Source organism: Spermophilus citellus (genome assembly GCF_964194105.1).
Source record: "Spermophilus citellus genome assembly, chromosome: 9".
Lineage (NCBI taxonomy): Eukaryota > Metazoa > Chordata > Mammalia > Rodentia > Sciuridae > Spermophilus > Spermophilus citellus.
The window spans coordinates 70,380,390-70,393,286 of record NC_138191.1 but is presented as its reverse complement, the minus strand read 5'-3'; the positions used below and the strand labels follow the sequence as shown (position 1 = coordinate 70,393,286).

The 12,897-nt window shown below is 34.2% G+C and overlaps 1 protein-coding gene across 11 annotated transcripts in view; it reads left to right on the top strand.

The window, feature by feature from the left end:
• Positions 1-12,897, top strand: part of ADGRL2 (adhesion G protein-coupled receptor L2) — a 190,329-nt gene that overhangs the window by 88,998 nt on the left and 88,434 nt on the right. The gene's annotated exons all lie outside the window — the stretch shown is intronic.

The window sequence follows — 12,897 nt, the reverse complement described above, 5'->3', positions numbered from 1 at the left end:
TTTTATTTTTTATTTTGAGACAAGGTCTCACTAAGTTGCTGCGGCTAGTTTTGAACATGTGATCTTCATGCCTCAGCCTCCTGAGTCTCTAGAATTCCAGGGACGTGCCACCATGCTAGGCTGGAAGCTTGAACTTTTATCAATTGTACCAATGGAGCTGCAGTAACCAGGTTTTGTGTTACCACTCTGTGCACACAAAATTAAGCATTTAACAATTGTCATGCACTGTTTTGAGTACTTCACGTGTGACTTATTTAGTCTTCATAAAACCCAATGCAATGTAGGACCCACCTGTTATTATTCCCATTTTACTGATAGGGAAAATGAAATACAGTTTGGTCTCGTAAGCAGGAACATTCAACAAGTAAACAGAGGAGTCTAGTTCAAACCCAGTCTGTTTCAGAGAGTGTACATCTGAGTATAGCATATGTATAAAAATTCTTAGAAATAAGCTTTCTTGTCACAGAAGACTTTCAAGGTATTTGTGCAGCAAGCAAATAGGTTGTAAAGCACATGAAAGAAAGCCAGCAAACTAGCTAGCCCGTGGAATGTAAGTGGATACTTTTCTACAAGTTAATTTAGCTGAGAAGCTTATAGAATACTGTTTCAAAGCAGAACAGACAGTAGAAGTCAGAAGTCCACATCACTCAGGAGAGGGAAACAGCATTTTGCTAAAGGGCAGGAAGGGTTCTTTCTTTGCCATCTTGGGCATCCTAAGGAATAAAGATGTACTGACTCTACTCTTTGCCTTTTGAGTTAAGTGTGGTGCTCAGGGTTGTGCATGTGGGTCACCTCTCCCTTCTCTACTTTCACAGTAGATAACTTCTCTTTGAAAAACCTGGCATTTATTACTCTGATTTTGGAGGTCCTGTACACATAATTTGTATAACTGCAAAACTTATCATCCTATCACTTAATTGTTTTGATGGTTTCATGATAAAGGAGGAAGCTCTTGAGCCCTAAAGGAGAGGGTGAGCTAAAATCTGAGCATATAGGATGAAATTGCAACTAGGGGGAAAAATGATATGAAGAACATTTTAGAGGCAGTCATGCATATCCAGATTTTAAATAGTGAATAAATTAAGATTCAGTTCTATATAGTGTAAACAGATTAACTTTGTCATTTAAGTAAGTTACGTGTAATCAATAAATTATTGGATTTTTCTATAATAGTGTTCTGGCACAAGTAGCATTTGCTTCTGTCTTTTATATGAGTAACTTATTTCCAGAAAAATAGTTCATTCATCTGCCTTTCAGCATGTAACATTTTACGTAACAGCAAAGTACCAGCTATGGGATGTACTGGGAAGAAACCTAGACTAAGTTGAGGACATTTGGAACAAACTGCAAGGAGGGACTTACAGTTGGGAGAGGTGGAGATTAGGAAAAACCCTTTCAGTCTATAGGAATATTTTGTTGGAGACAAATGCTCATTTTCTTATTGCATAAATATGTTTGGGCATAGGTCACTTGGGCAATGTAGGGATACATTAAGGTAATTTTGCTGCAGGGAGCACTGATATAGGCAGTCTTGGAAAAGCCACTACAGTTTCTCAATGTCCCTATAGAGGTCTGGTGTATAGTCTCTGTTAGCTCCAAACAAGAAAAATTAAACATACTTTGGTATCACTTTAGTTCTTATAATGAGATAGTATGTTTTTTAATTGCTCTCACAAAGGGGTACAGAATCTTCCTTATTTTCCTAGTCTGCTTTAAATCCTTAACTCAACTTCTGTTTTCTGGTACCTCAGGGTTAGTGGCCAGTTTTCCTGAGCTCCTGGATTACTGAGCTCCATGGGTTTCAATGAATGGATCACTGTTAGGCCAAAATGTGTTATTGTTTCCTAGGTCCCTTTACCCTCATGGCTGTGTCCGCAGGAGTAGATTCATAATTCTTTTGCCTATTTATCTGGGAACCCATTACTAAGTCAATAAATCTTATCACTGTATTATTTGTGATATTTATTTTTATTTGTACCTTATATTATTTTCTATTATGATATTGTGGGTTTTTTTTTTTGGAGTGCATCACATTACATTTTATCAGTGTATATTTAAACCACTTCTGTATTTTGGAAGTTTATTTTATGTCAATTTTCATAAATATCTTTTACCCAAATTCTTGCCTAAATTTTGGATAACTTTTAGAATATATCCTTATAAATGAGATTTGGTAATGGTTCTTTTAAAAAAAGATTGTACCGGTTCATAATCTCAGGAATATTTGAGGCTGCCTGTTTTATAATACCTGAACAAACAAATCTTTGGTGATGTGATAGGAGACAATGTGTACCAAATTTAATTTTTAAATATATTTTGTGCTTATCAACTAAATTGAATATTTTATGTTTCTACTGATAGTTATTTGGAGGCCTTTTATTACTAGAACTTGAGTATCTTGGGGGACATAAGTTGTGCTTAATTAAATATGTGTGTGTTTTCCGATGTTTAAATTTCAGAATTGCTTTATCTTAATTTCTGATGAATTTCAGTTTCTGTGTGGTCAGTGCTTTTAGGTTAACGTACATTGTTATATCCATCAATGTTTTTATCTGGTTTTCAAATAAAGACACCAGGATACTGGCAATTGAAGCGATTTATCTAGTCACACACTTTTTGCAGGGATTCTAAGCCAAATCAGGTATACCCCTTGTCCAGATTTGTTTTGTTATAAAATAGTTATCCATTGTAAAATTAAACACTTCAATAACATCTGTAAAGATCATTAAATTAATGTTAGGAGGAAGGAATATTTAAATGGTACATTTTTAAAATGCAATTATCCACCTGATCATATCCCCACTTCCCATATTACATCACCTTTCAGTGCTTTGGTAAGCAGAGAACTTACTCTAATGATCTTGTTCTTCCTGATTTAATTACCTCTGTGATAAATTTAAACCGCAAGACTCTATAACTGTTTCTACTCAATATCAAAACATCCACTGAGAAAACTGTAGTTATATTCACTTATTTTGCCTGAATTATTTGAAATTGTGGTTGACAAATATTTTTGTAAATGACCAGATGGTAAATACTTTAGGCTTTGTATGCCAAAAGGCATAACCAAGGGTATCATAAATATTTATATAACAAGAGAAATGAATATCTAAAAAATTTATTGACAAATTAAAATTTTATTATAGAACACTGAAATGTGAATTTTATCTAATTTGCATGCATCACGAAATATTGTTCCTTTGATTTTTTTTAACACATTATATTATTAAAAAAAGTCATTCTTTGTTATGGATCATGGAAAAATAAGCAGTCAAATGTTATTTAGAATAAATTGTGTGGGTAATCTGATAGAGTACATCTGTCTTTTATATGAGGAACATTTGAGTAATTACTATATTTTTGTATTAAATATATTAATACATAACAATTTTATAAGAAAAATGAAGTTCATTTGTAAAGAAACGTATTTACATTTTTCCAGTCAGCAAATGGCAGAACTTACATTCATTGCCCAGGTTCTTTTATGTGCTCACTGTTATCTCTTTCGTATCAATCATGGAAATCCGCACAATGGATATCAGTCATGATTACTCATCTTAGTCATGATGCTACATGGATTTGAGAAATGTAATTTCCTAAAACATGCTTGTTAATATAAATCAAATCCTAAACTTACTCTCATTTTCTGATAAGAAGCATTTGATTATTCTCGGAACCCTTAGCAAGCCTTTCTTCTGTAGTTCTTCCTTCCTTGAATAGTAAGCTTTTAAATCCGGTAACATTCAGCATCAAAGGGATGAAATTAAAATTATCTGAAGTTGTAAAGGGAAATAAACATTTAAAGTACCAGGAAAGGGGCATTAGAGTCGTACACCAGGGCACAGCAACACTAGCTCAAACGGGTCTCTATGAACCTTTTTTTCCTGGAACTCCTTGTAATTTGTTAGAATCTCTGGGTCTAGAAGTTGGAACTGCTCTGTTGCCTCTGCACTGTTGGTACCTACAGGGAGCAGGTATGAAAGACTACAATGGGCCTTAGTGTGTCGGGGCAGGGCCTATACCATTGGATCTGCTACCATGCTGTTTCTTAGTTCTCTTGATGTTCAGCTTGACAGTTAAATACAAGAAAGGATATAATTTTAACTCTGCAGAAAAGTAGTATTATTTCTCTTTTAAGGTAACATTTTATAACTTTGCAATATCAGATTAAATATATCTCCCTCCGACTCCTTCCCTGAATGTTATGGTGACATAGATTTGAAAACTTTTGAGTGTGTTCTTTAAAACATATCATTAAAAATTGAACACATCTGAATAGCAAAGCACAAACATGATAACACCCAAAATAACTTGAACTCAAAGTTACTACATTGTCATTTAAGAAATGATTTTATAACCTAGATACTATTTTGGGCTTGGTTTCTGTCCTAACTCATAGATTGCAGTTGGTAAAGTACTTCTATAAGTCATCTGCTTTCTTCAGGAAAGACTTGAACACTGGGTGGGCTTTCTGCAGTTTGTGGGAATGGTGGTGTTGAGGTAGTATTAATGGTTTGTTTGCCTTATTCCAGAATAGTTTAAAGGAGGAATCAGAATATGCTAAGGACACAAATACTTCAGGAATAAATGAATAATGCTGTTTTCCACTTGGTGATGGTCTTCATTATTTTGTTCATATCCATTGCACCTTGAGATGAGGTTCACAAAGTGGGCTCACCACTGCATTTGATTTCTCTTATTAAGGCATTTTGCAGTTTCTTATTGGTTCAGGAGCATTTATTGACAAAAGTAATAGCACACTAATTGCGGTGTGTACGGGAGTATTGTTTATACTACTACTATTACTACTACTACTATTATTATTATTATTTATTTTTTTGTGCATGTATGTGTGTTGTGCTGGGGATTGAACCCAGGGCCTTGTGCATGCGAGGCAAGCACTCTACCAACTAAGTTATATCCCCAACCTGCTATTATTATTTTTGTCTTATTCCTTGCTTGGTTAGTTGTTCCCATAAGCTCCATGTATCTTTTAGATATTTATCTTTGCATCTGGTTGTGAGATAAAAATAACTATTATTAGAGAGTTTTATATGTTAGTATTAGTGATTTCACTTTAAAAAACAGTCCTGACTTACAAAGTTCTTTGAGGTTTTAGAGGAAAACAGTGCCTTTTTGGAAAGTATGTAGGAAGCAGTTCATGAAATTGCTCCTTTCATCAGTGAAGAAGAAATTAAATATCTGGCACTTTTTAAATGATCAAATTGTTAGCGTGGGTAATACTTTGTGTTGAGACTGATTTCAGTTTGTGTTATTATTTTCAGTATGAATTGTGAAACGAATACCTCACAGGCATGCATCTGGGAATGTAAGGTTTTCTCCTGTAGGACATGTGTTTGAGTCAGCTGTGGTTGAAGTGATTGCCTTTGGATTCCTGTGTGGGAAGGAGAGAAATGAGGGGGTGGTTTTAGTGCAGTTTCAATGTTGTTAAATCTTAACTTCTGGGGTTAATATTAATTGGACCCCTTACAGATACCTTTGATGAAGAAGGAGTTCGCACGGAACTCCTCCACATATTTAGAGTTTGTTGTTGCCTAATAAAAGCACATTGACATGTAAACTTTACATACATTTGCAATTTAGTTTAAATATACCTTTTTACAAATGAAATTTTGGGTAGTAGTTTTGTGACTTAAAAAATATTGTTGTTTATGTTTAAATATAGCATAATTTTAACACTTTTTGATCTGGGAGACCTGCCTGGGAAATCCTTCAAATGAAGTCTCTGCTCTGATTAGTTTTATTCATCAGACTTAAATACAGTGACAGAAAAGGAAAAGAATTCTATTTAGCTAAGCACGGCTTGGGTCAGTCATTAGTACTCTGAGGCTGGGTGGAAAAGTTAATGGAATTTCTGATAACAAAAGGATAATAAAAGAAATCATTAAATAGAAGATTATATTAAATAATCAATATAGAGGTGGAAAGAAATTGTCTTACCTGAGATGATGAAATTGGTGTTTTGTTATTCTGTAATTATTCTCTGTTGACAGTGAATAAATTATACAGAATTACTTCAGAACTTTAATTTGGTAATACAATGTGAACAACCTAAGAAATTGCATTTCTGATGCTAACTTCTTAAGGTTAAACTGGTTTTTAAATAAGTATAAAAAATTAGAATTGTAAACAATAGCTCCTATTTCCCTGGGGGGGGGGGAATGGAGGGGAGACAGTGTAAAGTTACTAGTCTCCCTTTTTTCTTTTAAATGATTAATGATCACAACTCTGGGATATTTTGAATTCTAGAAGTTAGTCAGTCAAGGGCACATCTTTAAATTGGAATCTCATTCAATAGTGGGCTCTTGTGAAGATATCATCTTTGTCGTGTTTATATTTTTATCTCTTTACATTTGTATTTTTTATAAAATATTTTCTAATAATATGCATACTTAAATGCAATATCAGAAACTTTTAATATAAATAAAGATAAAACTGTAGAGGCTTTTTTTTTTCTTCAAAAATAATTTTATATTCTAGTGTGTATTTGACATCTTTTTGAATATAGGAATTAAAGTATGAAGCAAATGGCAAAATACAGTGAAAACTGAATGCCTGCTGGGTTCCAGGTACTTTGTTGAAAATCAAGGGTATAAAAATAAATAGGATTTATTCCCTTTCCATTGCAATCTCAAAGTCCAGAATGGGAAGAAATACAAATTCAGAGCATGTTTTCTACTCTGTTAGAAGAGCTCACAATTATGCACACTCATTTCACTAATACACCCATTTATTTAACATATCTTTATTTTGTGTCCTCTGTGAAGAATACTACAAACTGTCTTTTTATGAAGTTTTGGCATTCTAGTGTTGAACCAGGTAGATAGTGCATCTTTATTACCCTCACACAAGGATCATTCTCATTTCTGTTTACTTTATATCCCTGGTGTCTAAAAGAACACAGGCACATAGTAGGCGCTAGGCAATTATTGGAAGAAATTGGTGGCCTATACCTGAGGTCAGATTTCCTTTCTCTATGGTCAAGGATGCCTTGAACTGGATCATAAAGGCTAATTGTTGCCTAAGAGAAGATGAGCAGAACATCCTGTGTGGAGTGAGTAGTTTAAACATTGGCATTGGGTAGTTGTGTGATATTGAGGATTGATACGAAATTCAGTCAATTAAAAAAAAAAGAATATTGGAATTAAAGTATTATACATGTGAACTTTGGAAAAATTGCAGCTATGTGCTGAGACTATCAAGAGTGTTTCTTTTGTGACTTATGTTATTTTTAATAGATAAGCTTGTCAGGAATTTTCCTTTTAAAGTTCAGTATTAAATAGATAGTATTTTATAACTGAAATTACTGTTTTAAAATGGTACTTGTTAATTATTACTTAGTGGTAGATAATTTAGAAGTTTTTAAATGGGCACGATCAGTTTCTTTCTCATAAGGAGTTTAATCCCAAATGTTTTGAAGGATTCATAGTGCATACTTTCTCTTTAAAATATTGAGAGGCTTGTCAGAAGTGGCAATATTTGAACTTAACAGCTGAAGATATGGTACAAGTACATTTTTTTTTTTTTTTAACTTTAGAGCATCCCAAGTGTCTAGAATTTGGGACTCTTAGCAAATATCAAAGTTAAAGCTTTTTTTCTTGAGGTTTATGTAATTTGATATTTGTCCATTTTTTGTCTTAATTTTTTTATTACACAGTTCTTAGATATTTTTAATGTATTTCTAGTGGAAAACAGCATTTTTGACAAATTGATTTTGCTTAACAAAATATTGTAAATATTTAAATAAACTGCAAACATTTTTTCTAGAATTAAAAAATGCTTCATAATTTAAAACATCCAATTCATTTTTTTTGAAATTTATCTTAAGATGAATAGAACTTCTTAATAAAAATGACACAAGAAGCTAAGACATATTATTACTTATTTATATTCAGCTAATTATTTTGTAGTTAACATGATTTTAAATTGAGCATTTTCTGTTATAAAAATTCCATATTTCTGGGAGGATTTGGTTGGTGTTTCACACTAACCAGATTTGGGTACAAATTGGTGTTTTTTTGGCCAGTGTGCTTATGTTACAAAGTAACAATTGTATTCTTTTATTTTCTTTAGCATGAAAACAAGGTTATAGGTGACATGTTTTGTTTTTTTAAACCCTCTGCCTGTCACAGTTTAGTCTTGTCACATACTTCAGATCTGCAAGAGAATTATGTGTTAATGAACACAAAAGAGATATTTTAGGATTTGATTGATAGCTATTTCTGAAATGGAACTAATCAAATAAATGGAAAAACAGAGTGACCTTCTATAAATTTAAATAAAACAGGGTTTTAACACTGCTTTTGATATAAAAAGTTTTATTATACATCCTTGAATTTTAAAATTGTGTTCCAATGACTCCATGAATATGCAGAGATAAATGGAACAGTTGAAATATTAGTGAATTAATTTATCTTTGAGATTTACTTTTAACACTCATTTCCATTTTAGGAAGAAATCTCATTAACATATATAAATAAGAATAATTCAGAGACTTCATAGGCCATCTCTCATAATAGACTGTGGCTTGAGTTAATGTTTCAGTACAGCTTGGAGTCACAGCCTCAGTCCCATAGAGGTCCCTGATAATCAAAAAGCATTGTGCTTCCAGGGGCCCTCAGACAGCATGAGCAGTAGCATCCATGACAGGGTTTAGTTCAAAGTAATTAAGGAAAACAGTACCAGAAAAGTTGAAATTTTTATATTACAGCTTAATAACACTTGTTATAGGAATGCATGATTTTATAAAAATGTGTAAAGAATAGACTGAGCAGAGATAATGGGAGAAAAGCAAAATGTTTCTAATCAAGGCCGTTACAACAAAGTATGCATACTATTTGGTGTCAGAGCATCTTGTGATTTTGTAAAAATGTTTATACATGATTGGAAATCCAGTGATGGAATTCCAATTCTAGTCTTAGGATTCCCACTTAGTAGTAGTGCATCTGTTCATTAGGACTTCTCCCCTGAATGTGGATGATTTCAGTCCTGTATCCCAGCACCTGTTGCTGGGAGGTATTTTTTCCCAGTCACTATCCTAAAGCACAGAGAGTTACTGCTTGACATTCTGTAGCTTGAGGAGGGGAGGCTGTCTCTTCAGAATCATTTGTTCCCAGAGGAGAAATGGAGCAAAACAGTTCATTTTACTCTAAGCACTGCTATTTGGTGGTGTTCACATTTGCACAGCATAAAGCTGCAATATTGATTTTTTTTTTTTTTTTTTTTTTTTTTTTTTTTTGCTCACTGGGCTTCCCACCAGTTCTTTCTTCAGTTGTCAACATTGCAAGATGGATTGTATTATGCTTTGCTTGTTGGGATGTTTTGGTTTTTTTTCTTTCTTGAAATAAAAATAGATTAAAAATAGAGTTTAAAATAAATATCATAGTAATGGTGTGGTTAAAAGTCTTTAATTTAGGGATTTCTTGATGTTGATTATGTTGACTGAGCCATTTATTTGAATACTTGGCCATGTGATGTACTCTTTACTTTTCTGCTCCTCTTCTTCACCCAATACTGAAGGCACCATAACTCTGTCATCTACAATTGGCTGAGTTTCAGATCTTAATTTCATTCTTACTGGATATGTAATCATGGAAAATATAGTCATTCTGTACCTCAGTTTCCTTCTCTGTAAAATGGTGATCACCTATCTGTATGGTTGGTTTGAGGACTTTTAGTTAGGAAATGTTTGTAAAGTTCTTAAAGGAACTTGTGTCAATGATGGTACAGAGAATCTTCTTCCCCTCCAAACAAATGTAAAATTGGACAAAATTGTCAAAAGCAATCATTTTGGCCTCTGAAAATTAACTAAAGCCAAACAATTAGTGGGGAGCATACACTTTTGAAAATCTGTTAGAACTTCCACTATGAGCAGTGGAAGTTGAAAGCTTGAGGCTGCTCCTGCTCCTCATCTCTCATGGTTAGCTGTCATTGTAGTAGCTTCATCAGGAGAAGGCTGGCCTTCCAACACAGTGACTTTGCTGCCAGAGACAGTTGACTTGATTCGAAGTTCAGGGTAGAAACCAAGACCCAAGAGCATTGTCAATGAAAACAGTAGTCGCTGTAGGAAATAAACATCTGCCCCTGACTCTCCCCACATCGTAGCTCTTCTACCATTTGCTGTGATCCAAGTTACAAAGCACTATGCAGGCACCACCAGGAAATGAGGAGCCACTAGATCTTTAATCATTCTTGACTAACTAGGAAGGTGCACACCTGTACAGAGAGGTGTGATAGGGCTGGCAGAAAGCAAATAGCAGGCTGATATGAAAACTATCTGAACTTTGAATACTCTTCCCAACACTCATATCAGCAGAGTGGAACATTACTATGGGCTCATAGTTTTTGTGCAAAATTTATGTCTGATCATTGGCTGACCACTAAGCTGTACAAAGACAGAGGGTAACTTCTAGGAACCTCGACTAAAAGGTAAAAACAAAGCAACAAGCAGAGATGTCGGTAGCTGTACACAGTGGTGGAGATGGATTTTGTAGATCAAGTCAGGACACTAAAAAGAAAACACAACAGCTACAATTTCTCTGGGGAAAGTAATATGAATCCACAGTTGGTGGATTAATAACAGAATATTATTTGAAATGTATAGTTTTCAAAAACAACAGAAAGTTCACAAGATACACAAAGAAACAGGAAAGTTGATCCATAATCAGGAGAAAAAGCATTCTGTAAAAACTGCTTCTCATGTAGCCCCAGATGATAGATTCAGCAGGAAAACTTTTCAGAGCATCTATTATAAATATGTGCAAAGATTACAGTAAAACTGTATTAGAGAATTAAGAGGAAACATCATGACAATAACTTAACAAATATGAAATCTCGGTAGAGAAATGAAATATTACTTTTAAAAGGCCTTAGAGAAAATCTTGGTACATCTTAGTTGTTGTTTTATCAGTGTATTATAGATTAACACCCCACCCGTAGCCTCACCCCCAGCGCATCCCACCTTTATCTGAACCTGGAGATTCGAATTCAGTAGGTCTGGAATACAACTTGAAGCTCAGTCATGAAAAGCTTAACTTACAGCCATGTTTATGATCCTGCAAACTAACAACAATAAAAATTAAAGGGCTCAGTTTAAAAATCAAAGAGCTTCATAATCAATTCTGTGTTTCTGACAAAACAGTAAGAATTTTGAATTATGGCTCCAAGCCAGTCTTTTAATAGCATGTTCTAATATTCCTCACATTTTCTAATAATATGATTTATTCTGTTTTATTATGGAATTAAAATTGCAAATCACCTCTGCCTTTAAAGTAGATTGTGCTCAAAAATATTATTTAATGTCACTTGTTTGAGGTTCCATATAGCTTTTTCCACAAATAAATATCAACTTCTAAATTTGTTTTAATTGAAAGTATTTATATAACAGTACTGATTTAAGCTTAGTTATTTGACAGGAAAGGAGGAAATTGCTGTTGTCTGTGTATGTCTGTCCCCCCCACCCCCCCACCCCCCGCGACCCCCGCCACCCCCATACACACACACACACACACACACACACACACACACACACACCATCTTTCAAAGCTGGGCTTGCTTACTGCTATTGTCCTGACATTTGTCTGGTTCTGTTTGCTGCCCAGGTGTTTTTTTTTTTTAACTCAAATATTTTGTTCGAGTAATTTTAATAGTTTGCCATGATTTCCTGATGGTTTCCAGGTTTCAGATATCACATTCCCCACCCCACCCACTTCCTGTTCAATCCAGTTACACCTTTAGTTTTCTCAGTAGAACTGAGCATTCAGCCAGGTTTGAGAGTTGCCAGTCCAGACCACACCAATATGTGACTCAGTAACCCATTAAGAACATTATTTGTCTCTTGGAAAGAAGGCACATTTTTGTCTAGGTGACTTTCTCTTCCATTGAATTAGTAAGAAGCATTATACAATAAGGATTCAGAGAACAGTTTTTGGCATTGGGTTGACCCGAACACAACCCAGCTCTTCAAGCTGGATGTTACTTTTGATTTTGAGTGTCAGGATCACCCAATAGGACACATGGGATAAGTTATATCATGCAGAGTAACTGAAAGTATAAAGAGAAAAATAAAGCATTGCCTTTTATAATAGGAATACTGTAGATGGTGACAACCTAGAGAACTGAAATAAAAATTTCATGCACGAGGGTTTTGATGTGGAAGCTGATCCATAAGTACCTTCCAGCCTGGCATAGCACAGATGTTTGTCCCCCAGAGACATATTTGCTATCCTTGGCTTTCTTTTTTACTTTTTGTCCTATGTTCTGTCGCTTTAGGGGAGAACCCTATTTGAAAATTGTAATTCAGACTTCAAATTGTAACCTATTATTCTATTCAAGAACTTTTTTTTGTGTGTGTGGCACACACGAACAGTGGTCGTCTACACTTGACTGGATGTACGATGAATAAATATACATAGCATTTTAAGTATTTTAATGCACACTTCTCGTCACTTTAGAGCCATACAGGTAGGAAAAATAATATCACAGATGTTTCATCTTCATTTTGCAGATTACAACCCTGAAGCTTAGAGAAATTTTTGCCATTTTGGGTCTTTTAATTGATTTGATTGGAGCAATAACGTTTCCTTTGTCTGTTGAATCCTTTCAGCCATGTCAGTGTCTATAAGTTGAAAAGGTTAACAGCTGTGTTCCACTGTCTTAAGTATCTTAAGTATCTTACTTATTTGGGGGAAGAACTGCTAAGACAAAGGTATTTTGGGGATAATGATGCTGATAGCAAATTTATATGTATACATTAAACAAGAAAGTATAACAGAACTTGTAATCCATTGCACAAACGAAAAGTTTTCCTTGATTAATGTTTATATATGATATTTGTAAAACTTGTCACTGTGTATACAGTCGATCGAATTTGTCATT